We start from the raw sequence: 15216 nt of genomic DNA, 5'->3' as shown, positions 1-15216 counted from the left end.
AACCTTTATACCAGGTTTCAGAAGGTGGTGCTGGCCTGGTGACACTCATGTGACAGTATCTCTCCCAAATTTAGCGGGGGGGGGGGGGGGGGGGAGACCGACAGATAGATAGAATTGTAGGAGAAATGATGCTCTGCTGGTCTAAGCTCTTGACGAATCCTTTGGACAATGTCTGATCTTACTCTATGAACCACATTTATATAAAGAATAGTTATTAATATGTAGCCGTTATACAACACTCACACATTTAAAGTATTTATCATAAGTGATTTAAAATCTGGGAATTGGAAATGTATTGAGTAATTTACCGTTATGAGACTCATATAAAGCTGTTCTGGGCAAGCAATAACATAGGCACATATACATTTGTTTTCTTACACAGTACGTCGTACTGTCCCTATTAAAGATGGCGGCCAAGATTAGATTACTGTAGGAAGATGCATCTGCTCTACAAACGATGCCCAGCACGAATAACGGCAAGCACAGAGCAGTGTAAAAATGAAAATACAAGCAATTATATATAGGCACAAAACTCACAAACATTGGTTCTGAATTTAGAGCAGGCATAACTTGGAAATATGAGAGAAACTAAAGGGTTCAAGCCTGATACTGATATATAGCAAGCAATGCCACAGAGCACAACGTTTTAATAAATGTTGCTGATTTAAGTGTCAAATAAAAGTTGTAAAATGGCAGAACTGAAGAGTGCTATAGCATCGCTGGGAGAGATTGTCAACTTGAATGAGCAGTCCAGCAAGTCGTAGAGAATCTGAAGGTAGAAAGAGTGAAGTTGCTACCGATCAAAGTTAGAATTGCGCTTTGTTGATGTGAGAGCATCGTAAACTGGAGCAGAAGAGAGGAAAGACCCATTGAGAGGCCTAATTCAAGGAGTGGAAGGCCAGGACTTAGCCTGGTCAATCTGCGTTCCCTGATGCTTCATGCAGAAAGAAATCCTTAATCATAAGCATAGAGTCAGACCTGGAAGGGCAGCCAAGAAATGTGCTGTTCAAACTGCACTCCTTAGCAGGGAAGGACAAAATCATGCTGATGTTGAGAACATGTCCAACATTATCATTACATCACATCTACAAAGATCTAGCCCAGGTTAATTTTCAGAGTAATAAGCTTTCAGACTCTTGAATGGCAGAGAAAGAGATCTAACATCACCAGGCCTACCCATTTGCTCTCATTTGTTCATGAAGGACATGAAACACGGAGTGAGAGTTTTGGGATGGAAAAGTCCCTTGCATGATGATGAACATGTGCCCCTGCCCTGAGTGCCCCAGCTGCAACAACATCTGGATTCCTGCTGCTGATTTTTGTTTCCATGGGCTCATACAGCTCACACGTGTGTGCCCTAACATAGGCCTGTCTCACGGATTGCGGATCTCGTTGAATCTTCGGAGTGGAGCGCCCAAAGCCCTCAGAATGGTGAAAGGCTTCTGCCTTTACCAGAAGTTAAGTAGCACCACCGCGGGAGTGACGGCATACTCCATGACCAATAGAAGTGAACAGGCCTGTTAACGTGTGTCACTGGAGTGAGGCCAACAGGCCCAGTCTTAAAGTTTCGCTGCTGTGTAATTAACTCACCCTTGGCTAGATCGTTACTATGCAGCGATGTGCAGTGCGTGTGTGGGTGCATGTGTGTGCTGGGTGTCTGTGTGTCTGTTAGTCATACAATGCATGGCGGACTGTGAGTTTCATTTTGGGAGACCTAGGACTGGAGGAGCATGAGGAGGTAGAGGATTCCACCCAGATAGATTTGTGTATTGCTACCTGGGTGAGACATACTCTGGAGTATCAGTTCTATGAGGAATGGAAGCCTGCAATGGTGATGCTGAGCTGTGCCTGTTATGTGAGGGACGGTGTGGTATACTTCTATGAACCTCGGAAACTTGTCAACTGATGCACCTTGTGTAGCTGTTCTGCGAGAGAGGAAAGATTGCACTGCTAATACCACTAAGTGTTTGTTCTGTGAGTGATACTTGCACTGTTGATGATGTGCTGTACCTATTCTTTGAGGGAGAGAAGCTTGCCCTGAAACTACCCCTCATGTTTCAGAAGCATTAATCAAACCCACTATTGTGTACCTGTCCATTGGTGCCACTGGACTGCATCTGGCTGTGGGTTCTAACCATGATCGTGAGCATCCACTTGATGCCCCGTCTTATTTGAACATTTGCAGGAAGGGCTGCCCCCTTCCTCAGAGAAACATTTTTAGACATTCCTGTGGATTTTAGATTGTGGAAGGGCCAGGAAATGGTAACAGTTTGCATAAAACACTGTATGCTTTTGCCTCCCTACCCCCAAGTGAGGTCCTCTGCTGGGCTCGGGCTATTAAAAGCCCTGCTCTCACTGCCCACACTGGACCTGGTTTGCAGATATTAGGTATAACTTTCTGCTATCCTGTTTTGCTTGGCCTCTCTAGTATTTCTGCACCTGCCTTAGACACTGCACTGCTGCCTCTGGTTGACCCCTTTCCCAATTCCTGTCCTCCCCTAACTTTCTTCATGGCGTTCTATACCTCCATAACCTTGCCCAACACCAGTCCTTGCTGCCTCACTTTACCATTCTCTTCCCAGTACTGCCACAAACATACCTCACTAGAGTTCTTTATGATTAGTAATCCTAATAACTTATTTTCAGAAGAGCTCCATGCCACACTCTTGCAGTTTCAATGCACTGGAAATAACAGATGTAACTATTGCTCGATATATCAGTTCTCCACTTACCATACTCTGGAGGGTGGCAGGAAAAGCCTTCTGTCCCATAATTTAAGCTCACAATTTCAAGGTCACACCAAATGTCAGAGGAAAGACAACGCAGTATTCCGTCTGTCTCTTCCCGTTTCTGATGCTCTGGCCTACTCCTTCGTGCCGCATTCCAGACACCTCCTTTTCTTCTAACCTCCTATGCTTCTATAACCTGCACCTCAAGATCTATGGGTGTTTTTTTTATTTCTTTTGCCAACTTTTTACCTCTCTACCCCCAGTATTAACCCTGCTGCCCAACATTGCACTTTCATTGTGCCGGTACTCTGCTGACATAAGCACTCTCATTCCTGTCCAGCCCATCGCTGTCTTATGTGATCAAAGTCGGCTCTGTCCTTCATGGCCACCCATAAATTCCACTGGCCATTTTCTTCTGTTGTTCACCACAACCCAATTACAAACTGCCCCGAACCCAATGTGCTTTCACCTCACCCCATCTTTTCCGCCACCATATACTCTTCCCCAGGTACGCCATGTAACACCCTACTTGCATTTTTTTTTGCCAATTACCAATAATATGGTACCCTTAACATAACGTCTAGTATTTAGTGTCTTATTACACCTGGAAGCCGCTAAATGTCAGGTCACCTCTGCCACCCTCAGCAGCTGAGAAGTGACAGGCGTGGGCTCTCTAAAAGCACTGCTTTCCTAGCTTTCCTTTTGAGACACTAGTTAAGAAAAAGCTCGGTAAAAAAAAAAAAACACACACTCACTCATATGAAAATGTCACACATAGGCAATCTGAAACATTGGCAGCTATGTTACATGAGGCGCTGATGACATAAAAAGGAAACACGTTATGTGTGCGCTTTTACTGTAAAAGGGTACACTTATAAAACACTTACATGCAGTTCCAGAGGGAGAAGAGCCCTCCTGCCGATTCGAGGTCTTCGAATGCTCTTCAGCCTCGACACAAGAGGCACAGCTGTACCTTGCTTTCAGGGCAAAAAGGGACATATGATAGCAAAATACCCTTGGGCTGGCCGCAAACACAAGAGGAAACAAATGCACTGCCGTGCGAGCGCGACGTCGGGTGACTGGCAGAATCAAATAATAAAATAATGCCAATCACCCTTCAGCTCGCACCTAAAGCTGAATGGTGATTGGCCAGATTGTATTGTAGTTTTGCCGCCCCTGAACTAACATTCACATCTCTTGTAAGCTGTGCGGGCGCATGGGCGTTTTGTCTTTTACTACGACGTCAGGCACTCAAGTCCTGCGTACCTCTTGGGAATGTGTCACGGACCTCTGGGGGTCCGCGGACCACAGTTTGGGAAACGCTGCCCTAAGGTACATGAAAGAAGGGCAAACATCTCTTGTAACACTTAGGGCCTGATTTCGATGTAGGGCGGAATTGATTCCGCCTGACACCGACTCGGTTCTGGGACCAACCCACACCCGGTCGGTGGTCCAGAGCTGCCAATTATAACTAGGGCTCCTGTTTTTATGGTATTTATTTTTTTAACATTTCCGTCTGTATTTATCCATATTTATTTTTCAGCATCTTATTAGTATTTATCCGTATTTATTTTATGGTTTCCAAATAAGTGGATTCAAAATTGGTACATTTGCGCATATATTTAACTAATAAACATGCACTTTTCGCGTTTTAGCAAATTCAGCAGGCAAACATAGCAAAACACTACACACACAGGGAAAAATTAGCAATTTGATACAAATATATTTTAACATATGCCTGCATTTAAGATACCTTAACCTGTGTTTTTAACTGCCCATGCTATCTCTCTGCTCATCTGTTGTCTTAGAATTCACAAATGACAGTTAAAAAGAACTCATTGGAAGCACAATTTCCAGTATTTTTCCGATTTTAAAAATAAAGACAATCAGGAATTACAGTGATTTCTGTCTGTATTTATTAGTATAAATCAGTAAAAATGGAAAACTGAGAGGCTTCATTATAACTTCCTCAATGGGCGCTCTTGTTACGGTTGTAAACTGGGCGTAACACAAGCTCCCATTGAGAAAAGGGAGGTGCAGTTCATCCCTGCAACCAGTGGCAGGCACCTTAGTGTGCCTGCCACAGGGTGCAGAGATCAAAAGAGGGACAGCATAGGTGCCCCTCGGCCTCCAACTGGAAGCTGTGCACCCAAGGGGGCCCTGCTGTGGGCCCACAAACACACTTTCCGCCATGATTTCCATGCCGGACAGGCCTGCATGGATACCATGATGGAAACCATGCATCGTAATCTCAAGGGTGGAAAGGCCCGTCCTTGAGATTACTGGCTGGCTTCCAACTGGCTGACGGGCTCTCCGAGCCTCTTGGAAGCAAGCCAAAATGACCGTTCAGTTTACTTCCTGACCACCTCCATTATAATGAGGTGGGCAGGACCATTACAATGCTGCCCTGAATGGGCCACATCGTAGTCGGCCCCTTAGACTGAGCTAAGGTGCTGAGTAAAAACAACTTATTTAAAGTTTTCTATCGGAGTGATTTATGATGAACAATGCAGGAGAAAGGAATCCAACCTGTTTCTTACAGAAAATTCTAGAGGAAGTAAGACCTATAGATAATAGAATAACTGAAATCTAGTGATAAAAATAGACGTATGGGCAAAAGGACAGAGTTTACAAAATATTTGGGAGATGGTTATGTTCTTTGTAGTTCCTCGTGGAAAGAATTGTTTCAATGCATAATTAGGTATTACTGGATTAGGAGGCTTTTGAGTTGTTCTCTAGTGGCCATTAGAGAGTGAAGCATTTTCAGTGGAAGGCAGGACTAAGAATCCTGTGGCATAGATATCACCGAAATTGACATAATAAGAAATCCTTAATCCTAAACTGCTTACAGAGAGAAATTGTGGTGTGTCCATTCTCTGTGTTTTATTACATAATACCGTAAGAATATGACCACTAAGAAATATCCCCAACAGTAGATAGCCTCATCAAAATCAGAAGAGTGGAGATCATTATTAAGAGTTCCCTTCTGTCAGAGAAAATACATGTAAGGAATAAGTGGGTGGGTTTAATGTGAATGGGGATAGAGTGGGAGGTATCAAGCTAACACTAATCTGTGCATTAGCCCTCAATATTGGACAAGCTGCATTTTTTTGGAACTTTGGACCTAGTCCCTTGATGTTCAAGGACGCACACCTAATCATTATGGAGGTCTTCAACATGACAATGTGTGTAATTATGGATGGTTACATGACAGACGGACACTTTCAGGCTGACACCAACTTTATTTCAAAACAGCATTTTAAACTGAGCACTTCTTGCTTTTGGGCACTATGGCTATCAGAGTTTACTCCCACTACAACTTCCATTTTGCCAGTATTGATATAATTGCCCTTGATGAAATTTTACAGGTACATGTTGAATAGGTACTCATGAATAGTATAACCACCTGTGATCATCCACTAGTAACCTGGTGAGGGACAATATTACTTAGGGATCAGCAACTTAAGGTATGTAGGATGTGTTTTTTCTCCTGCAGCAACTTCTTATCAGCGAAGGAAATTATAATCAAATAAAGAATACGAATTTCCACATAATTAATATGGTGCACATCTTAGCCTTTCATATGAGACAAGTTTAAAAGCTTTGTTTAAGCAATGAAACACAAATCGGAGAATTACAAAAACATAGCAAAACTTATAACAGCATGGAAAAGAAATACGATATTGAGGTATAAAGAGATACAATACACATAAAGCTATATTTGAAATATAACTTATTAAAGCATATTTTTACTTTTTTAGGGATAAATGTGTAACATGAGAAATGAAATAATAATAAAAAGAAAAGCGAAGGGGAAAGAAACAGAATAGAAAAGTCCAGGTAGGAATAGTATAAGCAAAAATGATTAAGAAGAAATTATACCAGGAATAAAGAATTGAGTTATATAAGTAAGTAAATGACATAGCAAATAGTGCAGTAGTGCATGGGTAAAGAGGCAGCATGTGTTCAAGGAGGTTTAACATTTTCTGATGTGACAGAAGATGCATGTATGCGATTTTCACAGACAGTGTTTAAATACATTGTTATTGGGAGCCAAAATGCATCTCTGTTAAATGCGGGTTATGAGGTGCGCCCACAACTGTTCTGTCCAATCTATGATGATAGCAAACTGCATACCACCATGCTTTGAAGGATATGTTTGAAGAACACTTCCAATTGATGTTTTTTATTAAAAAGCAATAGCCAATAAAAGGTCAAACAATTTATTGCAGAATAAGGACAAATCATTGGGGTTAGCAAAACTTCCAAGAAATATGTTAGTGATACTAGAAGGAGTGGAAATATGAAAAATCAATCTGATTTCATTCCACACTTAATTTTGAAAAACTAAAATATTTGGATACCAAACTACCATATGTAATAAATGAGAGTTTATTTGAGAACATGGCCAACAAGTATTTGGGGATGGTTGTGAGAAGAAAGCAGACATGAAGGGAGTAATATGAAGTATTTTATAAATAAAAAACAGAGGGGAGTATGTACATCGAAGTGGCAGACCACAGCGTTAGCCTCCTTGGCTTAATGCCATGCTGGCGCTAAACTTAGCAGCCTAGCACCAACGCAGGCACCCTTGCATTATAGTGCAAGGGTGTCTTCGTTGAGGGGAAGATTTTTTATGTGCAGGAATGTCCCCCTTACTGCACATAAACAATCTTTAAATGATGTTTTTTAACTTTTATGTTTGCTGCCGCATAGAAGTTGCAAAACGTCAGTTTTTTAATTGTTTATGTGCAGGAAGGGCCACCTTCCTGCACATGAACAATCAATGGCAATTTGGTATTTCTATGTGTGCTGCACAACTCAGCACACATGGAAACAGCAGCAACGAGGAGAAATAAAGCACTTCTCATCATTTCACCTGTTTAAGACCAGGTTTTCCCTGGTCTTAATTTTTGCGCTGCCTCTTATTTATGCTACCCTTGCAAATAGGGAGCAGTGTCAAAATCAATGGGTGTTGCGGTGGAATGCCCAGTCCAACACCCATTGCCCTCCCCTTTCACTCTGAATACATAGTGGAAGGGTGCCTTATTTACAAGGCAGCGTTCAGCCACGTTGAGTGGGTTAATGCTGTCTTGTAAATAAGGCGAAGCCCCTATCGCCACCACAATGTCACTTAAAGTGACGATGTGGTGGCGATAGGGGCTTGTAAATATGTTTCAAAGTCTGTATAATATTGGCTGCCCTAGAGGTTTTATGAATTGTTAGCCAAAATGTATCCCAAAAAGATACTGGTTAGGTAAGACCAATATCCTTTCCCCATAAATAGTTCAATCTTACATTAAAGCCATAATAGAGGTGAATATAAAATCAATTTATAAATAAGATAGACTTTAGAGTGAGAAGGTAAAAACTAAAGCAGACTAGCATTAAGAGTTGATGATTACTAAGACTCTTCTAGAGAATAGAGAGCATTTAGCACAATGTTTGGAAAAAGAGCAACTTGAGACTGAAATGAAATTTTGATATAAATTGAGGTAAAGAGATAGAATCATTATCCTGAAAGTGAACAGATACTCAAATAATGCTGTATCAATCAATCAATCAATCAGGGTACTGGTAAAGCGCGCTACTTACCCGTGAGGGTCCCAAGGCGCTGAGGGGTGGGGGTGGGGGGGGTGCCGCTACTGCTCGAAGAGCCAGGTCTTGAGGAGTCTTCTGAAGGCGAGTAGGTCTTGGGTCTGTCGTAGGTGGGTTGGGAGGGTGTTCCAGGTTTTGGCGGCGAGGTAAGAGAAGGATCTGCCACCGGCGGTCGTACGTTGGATGCGGGGGACATCTGCGAGGGCGAGGTTGGCGGAGCGGAGCTGGCGGGTGGGGGTGTAGAAGCTGAGTCTGCTGTTCAGGTAGGCTGGTCCGGCATTGTGGAGTGCTTTGTGTGCGTGGGTGAGGAGCTTGAAGTTGAACCTCTTGTCGATTGGGAGCCAGTGCAGGTCTCTCAGGACGGGGGTGATGTGGCTGCGGCAGGGGGCGTTGACGATCAGTCGGGCGGAGGCGTTTTGGATGCGTTGTAGCCGCCGTTGGTGTTTGGCTGGGATTCCTGTGTAGAGTGCGTTGCCGTAGTCCAGTCTGCTGCTGACGAGGGCCTGTGTCACTGTTCTTCTTGTTTCGGTCGGGATCCATTTGTAGATCCGGCGGAGCATGCGTAGAGTGTTGTAGCAGGAGGAGGAGACGGCGTTGACTTGCTTGGACATGGAGAGGGAGGAGTCGAGGATGAATCCTAGGTTGCGTGCGTGGTCGGTTGGTATCAGTGCTGTCCCCAGGGCGGTCGGCCACCAGGAGTCATCCCAGGCTGAGGGGGTGAGTCCGAGGATGAGGACCTCCGTCTTGTCCGAGTTTAGTTTCAGACGGCTGCTCCTCATCCAGTCGGCGATGGCCTTCATGCCCTCGTGAATGTTGGTTTTGGCGGTGTGAGGGTCCTTGGTGAGGGAGAGGATGAGCTGGGTGTCGTCGGCGTAGGAGATGATGATGTTGAGGTTGTGGTGGCGGGCCACTTGTGCGAGGGGGCCATGTAGATGTTGAACAGCATCGGGCTGAGGGATGACCCCTGGGGGACGCTGCAGATGATGTCGGTGGCTTCTGACCGGAAAGGTGGGAGGCGGACGCTCTGTGTTCTGCTGGAGAGGAAGGACGTGGTCCAGTCAAGAGCCTTCTCTTGGATTCCGGCTTCTTGGAGGCGTGTCTGTAGGGTGCGGAGGCAGACCGTGTCGAATGCGGCTGACAGGTCCAGGAGGATGAGGGCTGATGTTTCGCCGTTGTCCAGTTGGCGTCTGATGTCGTCTGTGGCGGCGATGAGGGCTGTCTCGGTGCTGTGGTTACGTCTGAATCCGGATTGGGACGGGTCCAGGATGTTGTTGTCTTCGAGGTGGAGGGTCAGTTGAATGTTGACGATTTTCTCGATGACCTTTGCCGGGAACGGGAGCAGGGAGATGGGTCGGAAATTCTTGAGGTCCCTGGGGTCCGCCTTGGGCTTTTTGAGGAGGGCGTTGATTTCAGCGTGCTTCCAGCTTTCCGGAAATGTCGCTTTTTCGAAGGAGATGTTGATGACCTTCCGTAGTTGGGGTGCGATGGCCGCGTCTGCTTTGTTGAATACGTGGTGTGGGCATGGGTCTGACAGAGATCCTGTGTGGATGGAGTTCATGAGCTTGCGTGTCTCGTCGTCGTTGGTGTTGGCCCAGGAGGTCAGGCGGTTGGCGCTGTTGGTGATCGCGGGGCGGGAGGAGTCGTGCATCGTTGGTGCGGTCATGGAGTTGAGGCTGTCGTGGATGTCAGCGATCTTGCGGTGGAAGAAGATGGCCAGTGAGTCGCACAGTTCTTGTGAGGGCGGGATGTCGTTGGCGCTGGCGTCGGGATTGGAGAGTTCTTTCACGATGCAGAAGAGCTCTTTGCTGTTGTATGCGTTGTTATCCAGGCGGTCTTTGAAGCAGGATCTCTGGGCAAGTCTGATGAGGTGGTGATGTCTGCTGGTGGCGTCCTTGTGGGCTGCGTGGTTTTCTGGCGTTCGTTTGTGGAGCCATTCTTTCTCCAGCTTACGGCAGGTGCGTTTGGAGGTCAGGAACTCGTCGGTGAACCTGGTGGCTCTCCTGCTGGCGTGGCTGTTGGATGGTGTCTTGAGTGGGGCGAGGGTATTGGTGCAGTCGTCGATCCACTGTCTGAGGTTGCGGGCTGCGGCGTCGGGGCAGGTGGGGTTGATAGGTGGGTTCTGGGCGAGGGTGGTGGTCAGTTGGTCTTCTGTGACTTTGTTCCAGCAACGGCGCGGCAGCTGTTGGGTGCGATGGTGCGTGGTTGGTTTTTTGAAGGTGAAGTGGATGCAGCGGTGGTCGGTCAAGTGGGGTTCGGAGGTGTGGTCGAAGGCGACGTGGGTGCTTGTGGAGAAGACGGCGTCCGGCGTGTGGCCTGCGGCGTGGGTGGGTGCGGTGACGAGTTGTCTGAGGCCGAGGTTGGCGAGGTTTTCGTTCAGAGTGGCGGAGTTGGCGTCATTGTTGTTCTCGAGGTGGAAATTCAGGTCCCCGAGGAGGATGTAGTCCATGGAGGCGAGTGCGTGGGTGCTGGTGAGGTCGGCGATGGAGTCGCTGAACTGTGCTCGTGGTCTGAGGGGTCTGTAGATGAGGGTTCCTCTGAGGGTGGTGTTGGGGTCGGTGTGGATCCAGAAGTGCAGGTGTTCGGCGGTGTTGAGGGTGTCTTCTGCGTGGGTGGTGACCTTGAGGGTGGACTTGCAGACGATGGCTATTCCTCCTCCGATTCCATTGGCGCGGTCCCTGCGGGTGACCTTGTAGCCGTCCGGGATGTCTATGGCGATGTCGGGTGCCGAGGAGTCGTTCCACCAGGTCTCGGTGAGGAAGGCCACGTCTGGGGCGAAGGTGTCGAGCAGGTCCCAGAGCTCGACGGCGTGTTTGCGTGCGGAGCGGGGTTGAGTAGAATGCAGCAGAGGTGGTTGGGTCCAGTTCTTGGAGGTTTGGTGGGTCTGTCGCAGGTGAAGCTGCAGGTGCGGCAGGAGAAGGGTCCGTAGGTCCGTTTTGGGGTGGCCTGGAAGCAGGTGTTGTGTCGGCCGGCGTTGAGTGCGTGGATGGAGTCTGGCGTCGTGGCGAGCGTGGGGTCCACGGGTTCTGGCGCTGGGCGTGGTCCAGGCGCGGACGGGAGCAGATGGGCTTGCCTTTGGCGCGCCTCTGGCGCGCCGGCGGCGCTCCCGCTGCACGCCCGCTGCGCGCAGCCTCCATAAGAGGGGCTGAGGGAGGGAGGGGCAGCTGGGAGGCGGGAGCGGGGTGGCGAATAGGATGCTCGGGGGGCGGGGCCGCAGGTGAGCAGCGGCGGAAACCAGGCAGCGAGGGGAGGGGGGCGGGGAAAAAAACGGCGGGAATCGGCAGGAATCGGCGATCGGGCGAGCAGGGAGTGGGAGTCAGGATCAGGTAGCGGGCGAACCAGAGCGGCACTCAGGGGCACAGCGCAGCAGCTGGGGAGCGACCTAGCAGGGCAAGGTACGCGAGGTATTATCTCCAAGATTTACAATAAAGCAGCCTGTTTTTAAGTATAATAAACTTGCTATGCCATAAGTTTAATTAAAGAAACTACTTGCAAGACTACCCTGAGGGACAGTTCCAAATTCTGGGAAATCATCAATTCTCCACTTTTTAATGATAAGGAAAATACCCCGCTAGAACTAAACATATCAGAACGAGAATGGCTAGACCATTTCGAGAAAATTTATGGCAGTAACCTCCCGGTAGATGTCTTTGTTCCTATAGTGAGCGAGCAATTGGACTCTCCATTGAGATTTACAATCAAAGAAGTACAAAAGGCCATAGAGGACACGGTTGGTCATAAGGCCCCTGGCCCAGATGGGGTCCCAGCTGACATGTTTAAAGCACACCCTAAAATATGGTCAATAGTTCTCACTAATCTTTTTAATATAGCCTGTACTGATAATAGCAGATTGCCTATATCTTGGTCACGGGCTGTTATAGTCCCGATTTTTAAGAAGGGCCAGAGGGGGGACCCAAGATGCTATCGGCCTATATCTTTACTGGACTCGTCATTTAAAATACTAGGGAAGGTTATTCTGGCTAAGATCTCTACATGGGCATCTAATAACGACATCTTGTGTAATGCACAGTATGGTTTTAGAACCGGACGAGGCACCGAAGATCAGTGCCTGAATTCGCATCTAATAGTCAGCAAATATACTGTCGCAACAAAAGGGGCAATCTACCTGGCTTTTATGGACTTGTCCACAGCTTTTGACCTAGTTAATAGGTCAAAGCTGTGGACAATGCTCCTGGAGCTGGGTTTAGATCGGGCCCTGGTGAACTTCCTGGCAGAGCTCCATAGAGATCTGACAGCGGTCATTCGTATGACACAAGATGGGAAGTGTACCGCTGGTCTTAAGTCCGGCAGGGGAGTGCGCCAGGGGTGCATCCTGGCCCCAATGCTATTTTCTCTATACATAAACTCACTGGGTCCTACCTTGGTGGCAGCATCCGTTGATGTCCCGCGCATGTGGGGAACCCCAGTGCCTGTTTTATTATACGCTGATGACACGGTGCTGCTGTCAAGGACCCCTGTGGGTTTACAACATCTACTAAATTCCTTTGGGGACTTTATGCAAAATCTGGACCTCGTGACAAATGTAGAGAAATCGCATGTTATGGCCATAGGGAAAGGTAGGAACAACATGAAAACTCTCTCTTGTAATGGCTCAGTAATAACGAGAGTGAAAGTGTTCACCTATCTTGGCGTAGTGTTTGACGACACAGGGTCCTGGGCACCCCAAGTCGCTAATAAAGTAGTAGCCGTGAAAAGATCATCGGCGGCTATATTAGGCTTCGCGAAAAGATTGGGTGGCAAACCAGCTGAGGCCATATTGACGATTTATAGATCAAAAACTCTAGCCATAGCAAGGTATGGGGCAGCAATCTGGGATTATAAAGATCTAGCCCCGCTACAGAGAGAAGAAAATACATTTCTGCGATCTCTCCTGGGTCTCCCCCAATCCACATCATCCTTTGCAGCTCACTTGGAGCTAGTGTTAGGGTACATTACAGACATGTTAAATATGGCGCCGCTTTTATTATGGATCAGAACTTGGCTGAACCCCAACCTTACACTAAACCACAAGATTATTAGTGATTGTATGGGGCGGGATAGAGTGGCGGATATTCAGTGGTTGACATTTATTAAAACATCAGCAGTACATCTGGGTCGCCCTGAACTATATTTGAAACCGGAAAACCTGACCAAGGAAGATATTATTTGGGTAAAAACTCATTTTATAAAATTGCGAGAATTAGAACGAGAAGCAAAGGAAATTATTAAGCCAACAGTGAGGTCACACTATTTGTTGATCTTGTCATTGTCAATTCAACCTTACTTGACTACTGTTACCAGATCCTATCATCGGTGGCTTTTAACAAAATTTAGATTTAATCAGGCACATTTTCTGTTGGGTATTTACGATAAATGGTGCATCCCAAAGGAGAACATGCCATGTAAATGTGACAATTTTTCTGATCAGGATCAGATACATTTTGTGTTTTTCTGTTCTTTCTTTCTGGAAAGCAGGAAAAAGTTCATTAAACCACTGTTAAGGGAAAAGGGGTTTGTACAGCTTAAACCCGCACTGTATTATCTACAACTAATGGAGACCCCTTTAGTGATGTTTGGTGTAGCCAATTTCTTGATTGCATCAATCCGTGCTAGAGGGAAGAGACTCCGGATGAATGCAGGAGCTGTCACTGCAAATGTTCATTTTAGTTCAAATAATATAACATAAATCAACTTCCATGTAATATATGAAATATCACTGTTATGAACCATGAAATATCTGCTACCATAAATTTTTTGTGTATATTTGTGTTGATCCATGTGTATATGCCACTGACTTTTTATATACTTAAAAAAAATGTTTTATTTGTATGATATGTTCTGGAATTTTTTAACATTATGTATTTGTATAGTATACTTTTATGATTTTTAAATAATCGAATAAAGTGTTTTGACTTGACTACTTGCAAGAGGGAGTGTTGAAGAGAAATAAGATGACAATAATGAACAGTTATAGTTGAGCACCGCAGGAGTAACAATCAAGGGATGTGAAAAAAAATAATAATAACCTCTTGAAACGAGAAAGTAGTAAGAAACTTTTTTCATTTTCTTGCCATAGTGGGGAGAAAGGGGAAGTTGTTTTTTCCAACCAAAGAGAAGCCTGATGGGGACAAAAGGCCTAGTGATAGTGATTGAAATCTGGGAAGTGACCACCTCCCTCCCATTTGGCTTTTTAAAGTTTTCTCAGAGAGATTTGAGGCCGCTTTTTTCCACAATAAACTTGAAAGAAGAGAATCACATTTCATAAAAATAAATGAAGGGAATTTTTACAAGTATCTTGGAAATAATATATACAGGATAATTGGCAAGACGATCAATTCAATAGAATCTAAGCGACCCCACCAGAATAAAAAAAAGTGAGTTCCAACCTGAAAGTAGGGACTCCGATTTTAATAAAACTTCCTTAAGATTGATATGAACTGTCTCATTATTAAAAATAGTAAACAAAAGGCATAAGTATTTGGTCTTGGAAGAATTCCAGATAAATCCAGATGGCTCAAATACATTTTTGGTACAAAATGTGTTTAACGGAAGTATTTCAGTTTTGTCAGTATTCATTTTATAACCAGAGTTAGATAGGAAGACAAAAAATGCATGTAACAAGGCCGGTAGTGATCAGGATTTGGAACAAAAAAAAAAAGAATGTTGTCTGCGTAAACTGCTAATTTCAACTGAGTATCACCATAATAAAAAATAGATATTAATGAATTGTCACGAGTACGAGAAAGAAAAGGTTCCAATGCGAGAAGAAACAGAAGTGAAGATAGTGAACAATCTTGACATAGACTTCTATGGAGTGCAAAGAAAAGGTCAGCTCTCCCATTCACTATCACCGAACCCCTAGGTGGTTTATATAATAAAGAAATAAAAGAAA

General features: G+C 45.5%; 1 protein-coding gene across 1 annotated transcript in view; it reads left to right on the top strand.

The window, feature by feature from the left end:
* SV2C (synaptic vesicle glycoprotein 2C) overlaps positions 1-15216 on the top strand; it is a 784750-nt gene that overhangs the window by 481824 nt on the left and 287710 nt on the right. The gene's annotated exons all lie outside the window — the stretch shown is intronic.

Source organism: Triturus cristatus, chromosome 2_1 (genome assembly GCF_964204655.1).
Source record: "Triturus cristatus chromosome 2_1, aTriCri1.1, whole genome shotgun sequence".
NCBI classification, from domain to species: domain Eukaryota; kingdom Metazoa; phylum Chordata; class Amphibia; order Caudata; family Salamandridae; genus Triturus; species Triturus cristatus.
The sequence above is the reverse complement of the archived record's forward strand: the minus strand, read 5'-3'. Positions and strand labels throughout refer to the sequence as shown.